Genomic DNA, 14,723 nt, shown 5'->3' on the forward strand with positions numbered 1-14,723 from the left:
TACCAAGTCTCCCTCCCCAGGAAAACACTACACAGGGGAAAGACGACACTTCTGTTGCTCAGGAGCTTGGCTATCACAGAAATAGATTAAAGAGATCTAAAACTGTTTGTACACACTATGTACCAGCAGGAGATCCCTTCAGAATAACATCTGTATAAACAGCTGCTACTCCATAAGCCAATACTCTTCAGAAAGAGGCACATCTGCACAGATCCATTTAACCCACGCCTTGTTTACACAGGCACCCTGTAGTACCTGGGTGAGATCCACATCTCCAGGAACTAAGAGGTAAGAAGCATGGTGACACACAACCCGACAATGTTCATGAAAGCATTTTTTTGCACTCTCTGTTGATGATGTGATATATCCCAGTGGAAGACAGAGCACAACAGGAATAAGCAAGTCAAACTTCTAGCATCAGCGAGGCCACAAAGTTTGTAGTATCTCTAAAGGTTCCTTAAGTCCAGAATCAGAGAACCAGGGCAGGGAACTTTTGATTGTTTTGGGGGGGGGGGGGGGGGTTGGTTGGGGGGTTTCTTGTGTTTTTTTCCCCCAAAAATTGAATTTCTGTCCTTTTTCCTGCACCATAGCTATACTGAACAAGGAATTTCAGATTTTGGGGAATCAAACTGAATGAAATGCAGTCACAAATCTAAATCCAACCTCATCTGAACTGAAGACTCTCCAGGTTTAGGGGACAAGGCACCAAAGGCTTAAACAAGTCTAATTTTTAATTCACAAATGAAAAGTAAAACTATAAATAAACTCCATATCTGATAACAGGAATTGTAAGGGTAATATAACTACACAGTGGTTCAATTTTGCTAACAGAAAAGTCACAGCATGCAAAACAGTACATCATATAGGATGGGAATAATCTCAAACACAAAAAACTACTAAAGCAATACGTATGTTCTGAAGAAAAATGAGTAAATGTGTGTATTACTGCATAGAATCTAGTACACAAAAGTCCATGACTGACTACAGAAACCAAACAACATCACTTGACTAAGAAAAATAAATGCACAGTACTAAGTCAATATTCTTGGACTTCCAGTAAGAAGACACCAGTGAGGTCCAGCCTTCAGAGGCAAACAGAATAACAGCCACCAGCTGCCGTTAGAGATCTGCTATATCAAACTTGTCAGTTCAGGTGAAAAAAGGAGAAAGTTGGCTTGAAAAGTTCAATTAGAAACAGACCTTTCTGGATAATTATTAAATAACTCCCTAGTAGCTAAGTTTGATTTGGAGCTGCATCCTGCTGATTCACATAACTAAGAAGCAGGCACTGGAAGCTTTCCTGTTTGTTGATCTGTCCTTCACAACAAAGAAACCCTCGCACAGTGATGTAATACGTCATCCTCTGCTGTGCTCCTCACCATACTAACATGACATTATCCCACAGCAAAGCAAAACAAAGCTGAAATAGAAGGAACAGTATTAAAGCAAGGAAAATCAGCTACACACATTGTTGTGAACTCTAGGTCAAAGACCAATCACCTGACACAGTTATGGATTCTTCAAGGAAATGGCAACCCAACGGAAGCATATGATGGATGTCGGCTGCGAGAATCATATAGCTTTCTTAAACATTTCCCCCACCCCTCCCCCCGCTCCATTTTTAACTCCTTTCCTAGTTTTCCTCCACCTACTCCTACAAAGAGATCATTTAACCAGTTCTCTAGCTGCAGGTATGCTGACTGGCAAAGCAAGTCCTCAGAGCTCCATGGCAACAGGCTTTGCCTTGCTATGATGCCGGATAATTGGCAGGCACCATACATTTTAAAAGTTCAGAGGCAACATGTTATTACTAGATGACAAAAATCCCATGTAAATGTGGGAGATATATCTAACACAGTCACAATACTACCTGGAACCTACTAAGTAAATTATTGTAAAAGCCTGGCTGGATTGAGTTTTCTCTTGTACCTGAAAAGCTGGGAAATTTTAGGGAACCATGGTTAAAATCTCATTGCAGCAATCCTTTAGAAAACCTCCAAATCCCACTGAAAAGCCCAAAAAACGAGTTGTGTTAGAATTACTGAGGGGAGGGGAGGGGTGATGGAGTCCGTGCTCCCAGCTCCAAGATGCTTCTTATGTTATCCCCATAACATATACCGCCTAGCTTGCTCTACAAAACCTAACTTTTAAGTTGCCATATCCCCAGTGTTTCACAGACACCCATGGACAGGAAAAAGTAAAGCAGAAAAATAATCCACGAAACAAAAGTGCCAGGACCACACTGGATAGGTATTACAGGGAGAGGCAAGCATTTCTCCTAAATTGCACTTTAGCTATTGCTTTGAAATGTGCTAAAAGATACTAATAAAACAACATGCTGCAATATGGACATAGGCAGCTGAAAAAATCTTTGTGCAGTGACAGACAAATTCAAAGACGTTTTCATCCTAGTAAAAATCTTCAAATAAATGACTGTTTTGAAAAATCCAGCATTATAGTATCCAGCTCATACTACACTACATGGGAAACTGAACAAGTAGGGAACATACCTGTGAAGACATAAACATCAAGTATGTCCCATATGCAGTAAGCATAACAAAACAGATCAGAAATAATAAAAGAGGACCCTGCCTCAGACTACGTATCCTCATGACTTAGAGAGAAGCCTCACTATACGAATCAGTTATTGCCCAATGCTTAGGAAAAAGTCCCAGAACACACTGGCGTTCAGGGGAGGAAAAGATCCAATTAATTGCTTCTTTCATTCATTTATGAAATCTTATTTTATACTAATTCCTTCTTGAAAGCTGATTATGTACCATGATAAAATCTACCTGGATAAAAATTCTTATCTGGAAAAAAAAAAAAAAAAAAAGACAGTCACCAAAGACTTGACCTATGAGAGGCAATGCATTTTGCCTTGTCTCAAATGTATCAAGTGAAAGTACAGAAAAATTTAGACAAAATCTGTAGCAACAATACAGATTTGCTTCTGAACAAAAAACACTTATGCAAATGACTGGAAACTGAACAGGAGGATGCAGAAAGCAGATGTTACACATAAAACATTACTGCAAAGTACTCATCACAAACAACTCCCACCCACTGGCCAGTCAGCATGTACTATAACATGCTAGGGAGACTTGGCAAATAATTTCACAGTGAAATCATGAATATTGATGCTCACAAGCAGAGATGTTTGGGTTATTTGTTGTGATTAATATTCTTTTTGAATTTAGGTCTTTTTCTTAGCTTGCAAAAAAAGCTTGATTTTTTTAAAGACATTTTTCTTACCTGCTGAATAAACGTCAGCAGCAGAGATGGTCATGAACTCATCAAGGTGTTTGTTTGGTTCCACATATTGTGCTTAATCATTCTGCTCTTTGTGTAACTGACAGTTTTAAATGGGGGCGGGTGGGATGGAGGGGTGGGAAGAGTCAAACCAAAATCATCTACTGTGACATCATCATTCACACAAAGAATATTATTTGCTTGTGAAAATGTCTATTCATGCAAAGGACTGTATTAATGCAGACAAAAATCCATTTGCATGAATGCTTGCAAACAGTGAACAACAGAGGTACACGAACATGACTCAAACAGCTGTTCAGAATTCAAATTAATGTTTGCAATACATGTTTTGCTGTATTTGGCAGCTCTAATCACCAGCACCAGTTGCCAGAGGTAGGGCTGATAGGTTCACTATTACAATCTGTAAAAATTAAAAATGCGTAGCAAGCTAATTCCACTTAAAGAAACTATTCTGTATAGGCAGAAGTTATACCATTAGTATAATCTTACTCGTAAAATTGTGCTTACAGCAGTGGTCAGGTTACACAGACGTAAACTAGGAAAAGTCTTTCTCTGCTTGTTTGCTTCAGTCTAGCTAAATTTGTAGCACTAAGTAAATCCTGCAGGATAAGACTGCGCAATTCAACCTGGGGAATCTGTTCTGGCATTGCACGCCAAATCCTGCCAAGCCTGCTCTTTGCAGGGTTTCTATACCATCACTTTACAGCACTCCTGATTTCACACTTGACTACTAATCCACTAATCTTCTAGACTGCCTACACATTGTTGTGCACTCTAACACACACCAACAAGCTCCACTGGCAATGAATTTAGAATGCAGAAAGGATGTTGGCATATGCTCACCACCTGTCTCAACACACAGTACAAATGCAATGGTGGTAGATCTGGCTCCCCGAGTCCTCCAGAAGCATCTCATAAGCTTCTACATGCACCAAGCATGTAAATGCCCCTGCTCTCCATCACCCAAATATAAGACTCTTGCATACAGTAGCAAATGGCCTTCTGATGCCCGAGTCCAGTTCTTAGCTACACCAACTGATGTCAACATTTAAATGAAATGTTCATGTATAATACAGCCAACAGAATAAAATTCTAGGCTAGTTCTCCTAAGTCTTCTTTCAGCATGCTCCCCAGAGAGCAAAATGAGACGAGTAAGAGGCAGCAATAATTCAACCAGGCATCCAGAAGCTTAGCATTCAGGTCTCCAATGACAAAGGTGCAACCTTGTAGAAGGGGATTCAGAGGCATTCAGCAAGAGGGCTTTCCTGTCAAGGTAAGATCTGCCCACAAAAGCTGTTTAGTTTGAGCTCGTGTTTCATTTGTAACAATATTCTAAGCTTGTTGCAGCAAGAACTGCTTCTACAAGAGTGAAAGATGCATAAGCGACATCGAGTCCTAGAGGCAAACAGGAGATTCAGGAAAAAGTCATGCTGAAGCTGGGTCACAAACTCAGGTTCATAATGACTAACCTCCATCTAAGTCATCTAGGACACTATCAGCAGCGCCTGTCACAAACTCCTTTCCAAAGTCTTCAGGTAACGCTGCTGAAGACCTGGTATTGGCCACTTCTCTTGTAGGTTTTAAGCTTTGATGATGAAATTTCATCAATTAAAAATCTCTTCACCCAAACCCTCTGTGAAATATTTTCTTTTGCTTCTGCTTGAAGAAAAAAAAAAAAAAGATGGTGCAATGTATTTCACCTCCACTATAGAAGTATCTGTATTCCAAAGAAACTTTTAAGTTTGTATGTGGGCTCCCAGAAAAGACTTACTTCTTTTTAGACTGTATTGCAGGACTGCTTGCTCTGGCCAGGAGATGTCACAACTCTTCATAAAATTGAAATGTGAAAGCAGGAAAACACTACCACCAGTCCTACTGACTTCTACAGATACAGCGCCTTTTAGAGAGGGGTGAGCATGCAGGCAATAGGAAGAACTGGTCTGTCCGCTATATAGGAGACTGCATACTAACACCACATCTTTATTGCACCTCTTTGCAAAAGGACAGACAACATTTGGCTTGGCTAGCCCCTCCCCAGCAACGGGAGTGAGGTTCCAAGACCATCAGTAGTGTTTTCAGCATGTTTTTGGCACGGTGACTTTGCATTATGCTGCTCCCAGCTACAAGAATGGCAGCAGTGTCCCACTCTGTAGTAAAGACTGGAAATGCTGTCACCTTAAGAGTGCTGGAAACGTAAATTTTGCCCAGATTAGCCCAAGTAACAGTACTAATTGCCAGACTGTGATGTGCCTTTGTACTATTTCAGTACTGATCTTCCACACTGTTCTTTCATGAACATCAATCTTGTGTACTGCCTGCAGAGGAACTGCACAACACGGTAGGTTATCTTGTATAGCTCAGTATGCTCCTGCCAAAGTACAGCATGGTCAGGATTGGTATATGCCAATGGTGCCTTCACACCTCTACAGCCCAAGTACAAGGTACTTGGCTCCCTGTTGCATGCTATTTAACACACAGCCTGGCAGCTCATTCACCGTTGCCATCAAAGCCAGCAGAGAGAGCATGAATTCAGCAGCTCTCCCCTTCTTACCACCCCATGATTTCTGCATTTTGACCCAGGGTTCGCCATTCTCTCCTCTGAAATCTGGAGTGTTTAACAGAGGCCATGTGCAACAAACTTTCTCATTGCTATTTTCAGCAGGTAACTTCTGCTTCTATATCCAGAAATCAAAGCATTCAAAAAGTGTCAAACTGGCACAACTTGACTACCACTTTAATACACATAGCTGCTACTTCCAGCAACTTACCACACCACAACTTCCTCAAATAGTGTTTAGACTTACTTGTAACCTCCCCAAAATCTTAAACTACATACTACAAGAGGGTCTTAAAATTAAAGCAACCCGGGTTTGTTCATCTTAAAACAAAATAAATTATTCTCAATAAGGCGGCCTGCTATGATTAAATTTTATTGTCCTCAGAAAAGTTTCTATAATCCATTTAATAATCTCCCTTATTAATATGTTAACAGTCTCTTACAGAATGGAAGATACCAGATCCTTTCCTCTTATTTCAATTAATCAAAACCAAGTATTCAACTTTTACTTCAAATGACCTTTGGCACTTGTGTTGTCAGCTAAAAATGGATTTTAGTATTAATTTGCAGAGGATTAATTTTTTATATGTGTAACAATATCTTATGATATTTAAATGTTGTCTTTAAGACACTGCAGAACAGGAGAAATGCCTTGTTCAATAATAGAAAATGAATCATCAATTTTGATCTATGCTACAATTCACATACACACCAACAAAACAGAAGAATAAAGAAAGAGGTATGTTTAGCCCACCACGCCACACTGAAAAAAGTGTTTGTCATTTGTTCTGTTTTCTAGGCACAAGCAGGAAGCCATGCAATGGAAATGAAGGAGAGATCAAAAAAACAGAAGTGGGGTTTTTTTTTCCGTATATACTGAATACCAGCTAACAACAACAACAAAAAAAAGTTGTGCTACATGGAGGGAATAAATAATAAAACACTGAATAAAAAAAGTAGTGGCTACACTTTCTTAATTGAAAAGAGTTAATTCTTTAGAGGATGAAATGTCTTAGTAACGCTAAGTAACATAAACGCTATTTCTCACAACAAGTTCTTTAGTAATTTAGGTTTTGGCTTTTGTTTAAGGTCATTTAGTATTTGACTTGAAATGTATTGTGTGATATTTCAGTTACCTATACATACAACTGATAAAGCATTCACTATAGATTCTGCAACAAATAAAAGAAAAAGGCAGTCTTTTATTTACAAATTGTTCACTTACAAACACAGGGCTTAAGCATACTCTTCCAACCACAGGCTTCCCTGAGAATAAGCTTTATCCTCAAGTATTAGACAACACATACCTGCACCCCCACCATGAACTTTTTTCCAACTTTCTACCTGCTTTCAAACTGCCTACCCTACCTCCCACCCACATGCTCCCTTCTCATTAGGGTCTCCAACCAAGGCTAATGAGCTTGTCTCATTTCCCCCAAGCTGGCGAGTGCTGGCAACAGCTGATAGGGAATTCTGGGCAGAAAACGCAAATCGGTACTTCATGTAGAATACCCGAATCATTAGGGAACTTTAAAACTAATGACACCACTGTAGTTTTATTCAGTATCTTTTATGCTGTCATTATTAAGCAGGAGATATTTTTAGCTGCCAAAAGCCAAATCCATCTGCAGCAGCAGTGTTTCCAAGGAGACAGAATAATTTAAATACATGTGGAACTAGATCTCTGTTTTCATCAACTCCTCTCTGTTACTGGAGCTGCTTTAAGTCAGTTTTCTCGGGGGGGGGGGGGGGGGGGGGGGGGGGGGGGGGGAGGGAAGCAATTGAATTACATAGATTTGAGATTGTAATTTAACAGTTGTGTTTATGCTTTCAGATACGTATCTATTCCCTACAAATAACAAATGTTAGGATGAACTCATCTATTTTTCAGTCAGTATTATTTACCAGTGTTCACATTCCAGTATAAAAAAGATACAGTTTGTCAGTGGTTTAGAATAATTTTGTGGACTGTTGACATTTGTTCGAAGTCAGTGATTTTTTGATTGATTGTTTAGCAAATGTATCAGGCTCCATTCTCTGAAGTAACAGCCAAGAAAAAGGGACACCGCTCCAGATGCTTGCAGCTACTAAAGTGTATAAATAAGTGGACAGAGGAGAAAGCTTCTTCCAGTCCCTTTTAATACTCAGCAAGAGTTCTATTGACTTGGTCCAATTTTTCTTTAATAACATCACTTTTTAATAATTTTGGGTCTGCTGTAAGGGAATGCACTTGGTCAATAAAACAAAAATGGACACTTGCATTTACTGATCATGCTGAAATTATTAAAACTAAATTCCAGCATTTTCACTTTATATTTTATGACTATATACTCTCAAACCAATGATAATTACAATTCATTTATTTCATTGAATATTTCTGCTTCAAATCAGCAAAACGGGGTCCTGCAGTATAACGATTATTTTCTACACCTACAATGTAGAAATAAGTCAACAGAGTGGGCATGTTGAAATCCTTGCCCCAGTAAGGCCAATATCAAAGTCTCCGATTTTTTCATTGAGGCCTGGACTTCTGCCTGTAGTCCTATATCCTCAAATAATGCAGCTTAATAAACAAATCAATTTTCTGTACCAAGTTATTTGCTACTTGTCATGTTCAGTGTTTGTGAATTAACAGCTGCTGCTAACATAAAATCAGCAGAACAGGTTTCATATGAGCTAATTCAACAGTTTATTAAAACTGGTATGTAACTGCTGTAGGTATACAAGATCTATCTGCCACATGCACATAATTTAATTGTATATATCATGCTTTTTCTTTATGAGAAAGGTAATTTTATAACTGAATTTTAAGTTGTATTCATTCCAAACCTAAAAATAATGCAAAAATCCACAAAACCCCTAAGAGTTGCTCTGAGATACCATTCGTACTGTACGTTCAACACTAAATAAGACACATACAGTTTTAGAAGCAGTTCATTTGTAAGCCCCTTTCCTATCCAAACTCAAAAGAAAACACTTTCAGATCTTCCACCACTATTTTCCTGCTGGTAGCACATACTGTATTTTCAACAGCCAGTATTTCCATCACACAAAAGACCTCTATTCCTACAGCTTACTGAACAACTTCAGCCATCAATGAGATCCAATGCCTACACGTCACATGAGAAAGTTGTCAGATAGCATCAGGCATGCTTATGATTTCCCTATCTATGGATCTCACATCAGTTGAAACCTCCTAAGCAGGAGAAATAATAACCTGAAAAGCTGCTTCAAAGTCACTACTAAGGAACAAACAAGATGCTTGCACATGCATTTTTTTACACCCAAAAAGTATTGTGGCAAGGATCAAGAACAGCTATTCAGAACAGGAATTTTTTTCACCCTTACCTGTAAATCGGGTTTCTGTGTTTCAGCTCTGTCAGTGCGGACTGAAAGGTTTACTCCTCCTTTTTCCATCCATCAGACAGCAGTCATCCAATAACTGAAGTCATCCTGGCATCCTCTAGAACATGCTCTCTCCCTTATTTCCCACTCCCCACCCCCATCTGCATGCTCGCAAAATGGGAAAAGAGCAAGAAAACAAAACAAAAAAGCACATCTAAAATCCAACTTTAATGAGCTACTTAGTAATCAGTGAGGATGCTCTGTACTGAAAGGTAGGGACAAAATTTAGAGACAAGAAAAAAACATGCCTCTCCATTAATAACCTCCAGCTCCACTAGTGAATAGCTGTTCTCCCCTTCAGCTCCTTTTTGTATGGAAAACACAAGCAAACAGCTGCAGGAACACAGTTATTGCCTGCATACATCCTTTGAGACCGACTCAGCTATTCAGATCTTCAGTGAAGAGTGCTGCTGTGTATTCAGGAAATTTTGTGATTATCAAAATAACAGTGGTGCTTTTATACAAAGCAAGAATCTGAAATTCAATGCAAATTTGAGTAATTCAGAGATGGATGCCAGTAATTTCCTACTAAATACATTTTCTTTCTGTTCAAGGCAGTATTTATACAATACCTGAAAGAGGATTGTTACGAGATACTTTTTCATGAAGTTCTACCTATATAAAGCTCTACCTGTGTAACTGGTATGTGTGCATTTAATTTACTGTATTTATAATACAGTAGCCAAAATCTAGTGTGCTGCGTGAACTTTGTCCACGCAAAACCTTCTACCTAATTAAGAATTCAAATGCAAAAAATGACTGGGTGAAAAGTTTTCATGTGCCCCAAATATACTGTGAAGTCTATTTGTAGCCCCTTAAATCTAGTTGAAAAATTTTTTTTCCAAGATCAGGGAATTTTTATTTTCTATATATCCCTCTAAATCAGGTATCAGCTCAGCTGAAGACAACAGCATCAGATTTATTTTATGATAGTTTAATTAAAACTAAAATCAAAATCAGGAATTAATCTTCAGTCTCAACTAAGGTAACATTTACTGCCACAACAAAGCATTTTTACTCCAGGATTTCCCCTTGAAAGGAAAACGTTAAGCAGCAGAAGCTGGCAGACACCTTTTGTGTTTACAAATTTCAATCTTCAGCTATAGCCTTCCAATAAAATTAACTGTGAATTCCTTTAAATAAGAGCATCTATCCTCTTCACTGAATTATTGATCTTTAAACACAGCAAGACTATACAAATTAGCATACTTTCACTATAAAGTAATAGCTGTTTTAGCTTCTGAAAAAGTTAGCTGTCAGTCTTATCACAACAAACTGCCAGCAGATCCTGAGAAAAAACATTCAGATTCTGCCTTAACAAGTAAAGCGGGTGCCTTTTTAACCAAATTACCTCAGTTTAACATAAAACCTCTTCCTAGATGCCTAGAAAAATGGAAATCCATTCCTGTAAGCATTAAACACTAAAATAACTTTTAAGTTTCAAATACAGACAACCAATACAATCTTCTTTAGTGGGAAGGAACTGTGGGGAACACTGACAAAGACCTAAACAGTTACTTTGCTCTGATAAGCGACTGGCTGGAAGACAACTTAAACTTTTTTATCTGCAGAAAGAAATCTAGAGTTGAGCACCAAGGCTTCACCACTCAACCAGCCTGACTGCTGAGGGAAACGCAGTGTGTCGCAGAATTGTAGGGTCGTAACTGGACTTTTTAAAAAATCTTTTTGATACAGATGGCAAGGTGCAACGGTATTCCAGCCCTGAAGCACTATTACCATAACTAGTCACAGAGAAATGGGCGGTACAAACAAATAAATTGGAATGCCTTGCAAAATCTACTATGAAGAAAGGTTACTAACAAAAGAAAATCTAACACCTCTAAAATAGTCCCAGAATGAAGCAGTTCTAATACAGTCAGTGTTTCTAAAGTAAAACACAAATAGCCTTGCTACAAAAAATGATTAAGTAGGCTTGATGTTTCCCCTGCAGTTCCCAAACCCTGCACACACATGTCTGCCCAGCAGAGCAGGGTCTGTGCAGCCCCTGTAACCTACGCTTGCCAGTGTTCCTCAGAATTCTATGGAACATCAGAGAGTCTGTGTGAAATTTGCTTCAATTTGCACCTCAAAAATTAAGTACACTCATCTGTTTGATAAATGCTTTTTAAATACATGAAATTCACTTCTGCTGGTATGCCAGGGCACTGAGGGCGCTCCCTGTGGGGGCGGGGGGCTCTGGCTGCCTGGGATCCAGGCCAACGTGCAGACAGCACAGCTGGTGGCCCTACTGGGGACCTGCCCACCCCTTGCCAGGACACTGCTTTTAAATGCAGCCTCTTGCCCTCAGCCCCTGCCCAAGCTGTGCCACCACGCCGCTGCGGCTGAGCCTGACCCAGACCTGCTGCTCCACTGCAGGGCAGCCCACCAGGCCATCGCCAGCCCAGCAGCCATGGCCAGGCCTGGCCCCCTCAGTGCCGCCAGGTGCCTCCAGCCCCCCCACCCCTGCCAAGCAGCCGGCCGCCCTGGCTGCTCCCCAGCACACCTGAGCCCAACTGTCCCTTTCCTGAGCCAGCTCCTGCAAAGTCTCAGTGGTGCTTTCCAGCTCCAAAGTGCTATTACTGGACTAATCAACCACAGATACACAGAGATGGAGAAAGGGAAAGCAGGTCCTTTCAGAATCCAGGTTTGTACTTAGTCCCTGCTGTGACTCAAGTGATTAGTCTGTATGTTTGTATTCATTCGGCTATTTCACCTTTTTTCTTAACTTCTCTATATTTAATACTCCTTACATAAGTTTTATTTTTTTCTCCAGAGCTATATATCAGACAAAAGGAAGACTTCCTCGGGAAACAGACTGTTGCAAGGACTTTCTTTACTTCTCCTTTCCTTGCCTATGTCCGTTGCTATTAAAACATTTGCTTCCATTTTCTCTGACTACAGAGAACGAAGCTATTTTTGGCAACACCTTTATGGAAAGATAATATGCTACAGGATCATCTCCTTCCTGAAGTAAAGCTTCAGAAAAAAAAAAATTTAGAAAGTGTATGTAAAATACATCTCAGTAATCCGCTCTGCCTTACTATATAATGGTACTGACCGAGTAAATTAGAAGAATCTACGCTGAAATCAGAAACTGCAAGGCTGCCAGTGTCCTTTGACGCGATCTATATAGCTGTGCCGTCCGGGCTGGAGGCGGTTCCTGGCTCTGGTGCATTAGGAACCATTCACAGATCCCAGTTCAGGTTTCACTCACAACTCACAGTGCTTAGTAACATCCAGGCTTATCAGTCAAGATTTTTACTTCCCACTCCAGAGTTGATGATAAACTATGGTGGACACAAAGTTGAAAGGTGCTGCACAGACCCACAGGAGACAAGCAAAATGACACTCACACCAAGTTATTTAAATGATGATTAAACCATACACACTTCCACACTCAGAGATACTGGAAAAAACAAATAAAAGCCATGTTTATCTTAACACTTTAGCCAACCCTGATTGTAAATATGAACTGAAACAGCTTAGTAAATAATTAGAACTTCAAACAAACCTCTTGTATTTCATAACATATGCTGCTAAAACTAAACATGGTATTTCCTACAATATCTGCTTTCAGTCTCTTCCTTTAGCAGAGCTAATTGTTCTACTCCCCTCCCTCAGCAGGCTTAATCACTAGTCCAGTTATCCTTCTCTGTAGACCTTATGCTTTTCTTTTTTTTACTTTTCTTTTAAATAAAAAAATGTTTTCAGCTGTTCTGTCAGCTTATTTGCCTCTCTCTCTCCTTTATCTCACATCTGGTCCACACTTGCTTCTTTGGTGTGCATACCCATTTCCTTCCTAGAACCATGAAGGATTTACTTACTTAAAAGATAGAGGAGGTAAAAATTCTTTAAAACTAAATCAATACTAAAACCTGTTGTCAACAGCATTTGATATCAAAGAGGATCCTTGTTTTATTAGGTTCTGCATACAATTTTCTGTTAGTGCCCTTTATTTCACATTTTGGGAGAGAGAAAAAAAAAAAATATATATATAGTGAGATGGGGATGAGAGTTCCCTGTGCTTCACATGTAAATTCACTTAGAGACTAGACCACTTTTTCTTTCTGCAGACTTGTATAAGATGTGCTGATTTCCTAACCACTCTCGAATTTAGGACACTGGGTAGCACTTTATGCATCACTCTAGCTTCTTCTGAAACATACATCTTCACAAGCAGGAGGGAAGGGAAACAATGGCTGGGGGGCAAAAGATAGTTGTAGATTTACATATCTCAGAGAAGTCTGATTTCCAGTAATTAACATCTCTCTTGATCTCCACTCAATAATGGGCACAGGCATTCATACAGCACCTGACTCCCGGCAGCTATCCTCAGGTTATGCAACTTTGTGATAGCTGATCACAATAGTCCTTCATTAGAAACCAATTACTGTAGATTTCTTCCATCAAGTGTGAGATCAGCTCAAACATATTGCTTAATGAAGACACAGGTGGAACTTGATATTTACTTGAAAGTTACAAGCAGACATGTGAGACTTACCAGTTTGTTCCCCAGGCTACTGACTGCAGGATCAGGCATTTGCGTAAGAAAAATAGAAGCTACTGTCCAGCTCAGGAACAAAAGAGCCATCGCCTCACTTACTGAAGTTGGAAGAGGTCAGATCTCCTAAAGCATAATCACTCTCCTGACAGACTGTTATTAGGATGTCAGAACAAATTTCTCACACATGGCCTAGAAATAAGGATCTTATTCACTGTTCTGCTAGCAAGATCCCAGGAAGCTACGTCATATTCCACACATCAGATCTACTAGACCTCCTGAATGGGGAGAGACATTTGTTTTTCAGCATCCTATATGTCTGTGGGAAGATCCTTGAAGTGGGAGGGACAAAGCTGGTAAGGCAGCAACAGGACTATCCGAGTTTCACAGCCACCATGCAGCAACTCAGCACCCAATGCCATCAAGAAATGTGCCAACACGGTCCCCAGGCAGAGTAAACTCTGATAGAAGAAAAAAGAAGAAAGTGATGAATGAATTAGGTATGACTTACTGGTGTGTACTCAGGGTTGCTGCCTGGAAAAATCCTGTGTGGTCAAAAGAACTGGAACCCACTGATGTTTCATTATGAAATCCAGGTTAAGGTTTCCTTAATTGGAAGCTATTGCCATTGCACGGAAATTACTTGTGATTTATGACTGAATACAAATGGAGAATTGAGGTTTCTTTCTCACAAGTGGTGGGCAGATGCCATCGCCTACTAGCCTTAGAAATCTCTCAAGGCACATGCAATTCCAGTAGTCTGAGGTTTAAATGGCGAGAAGCTATCTACTAGGATGCACGTGATACAGTTTCTATTAGTCTCTGAAAAAAACCAGAACTACACAACCAGAAATAGCAATGTATTAAAATTCAGAAGCCATACAACAAGCTATAGCAGCTTCAATGCCCTACTGACTGCATTTAATGAAGCCTGAAGGGATGACTGTTCGGGCTGGAGAAGAAGCTGGATAATTACGGCAAGGCACA

The 14,723-nt window shown here is 39.8% G+C and overlaps 1 protein-coding gene across 4 annotated transcripts in view; it reads right to left on the reverse strand.

Annotated features, from left to right (window-relative positions):
• CSRNP3 (cysteine and serine rich nuclear protein 3) overlaps nucleotides 1-14,723 on the reverse strand; it is a 111,818-nt gene that overhangs the window by 84,193 nt on the left and 12,902 nt on the right. Inside the window, exon 1 of one of the 4 annotated variants that reach the window (XM_055811621.1) lies at nucleotides 9,172-9,192. The exons of the other annotated variants lie outside the window; for them this stretch is intronic. The gene's annotated coding sequence lies outside the window, so the exon portion shown is untranslated. Of the gene's footprint in view, nucleotides 1-9,171; nucleotides 9,193-14,723 lie in introns of those variants that run through there. 4 annotated transcript variants of the gene reach the window in all.

The sequence above is a fragment of the Falco peregrinus genome, chromosome 8, assembly GCF_023634155.1.
Source record: "Falco peregrinus isolate bFalPer1 chromosome 8, bFalPer1.pri, whole genome shotgun sequence".
NCBI classification, from domain to species: Eukaryota; Metazoa; Chordata; class Aves; order Falconiformes; family Falconidae; genus Falco; species Falco peregrinus.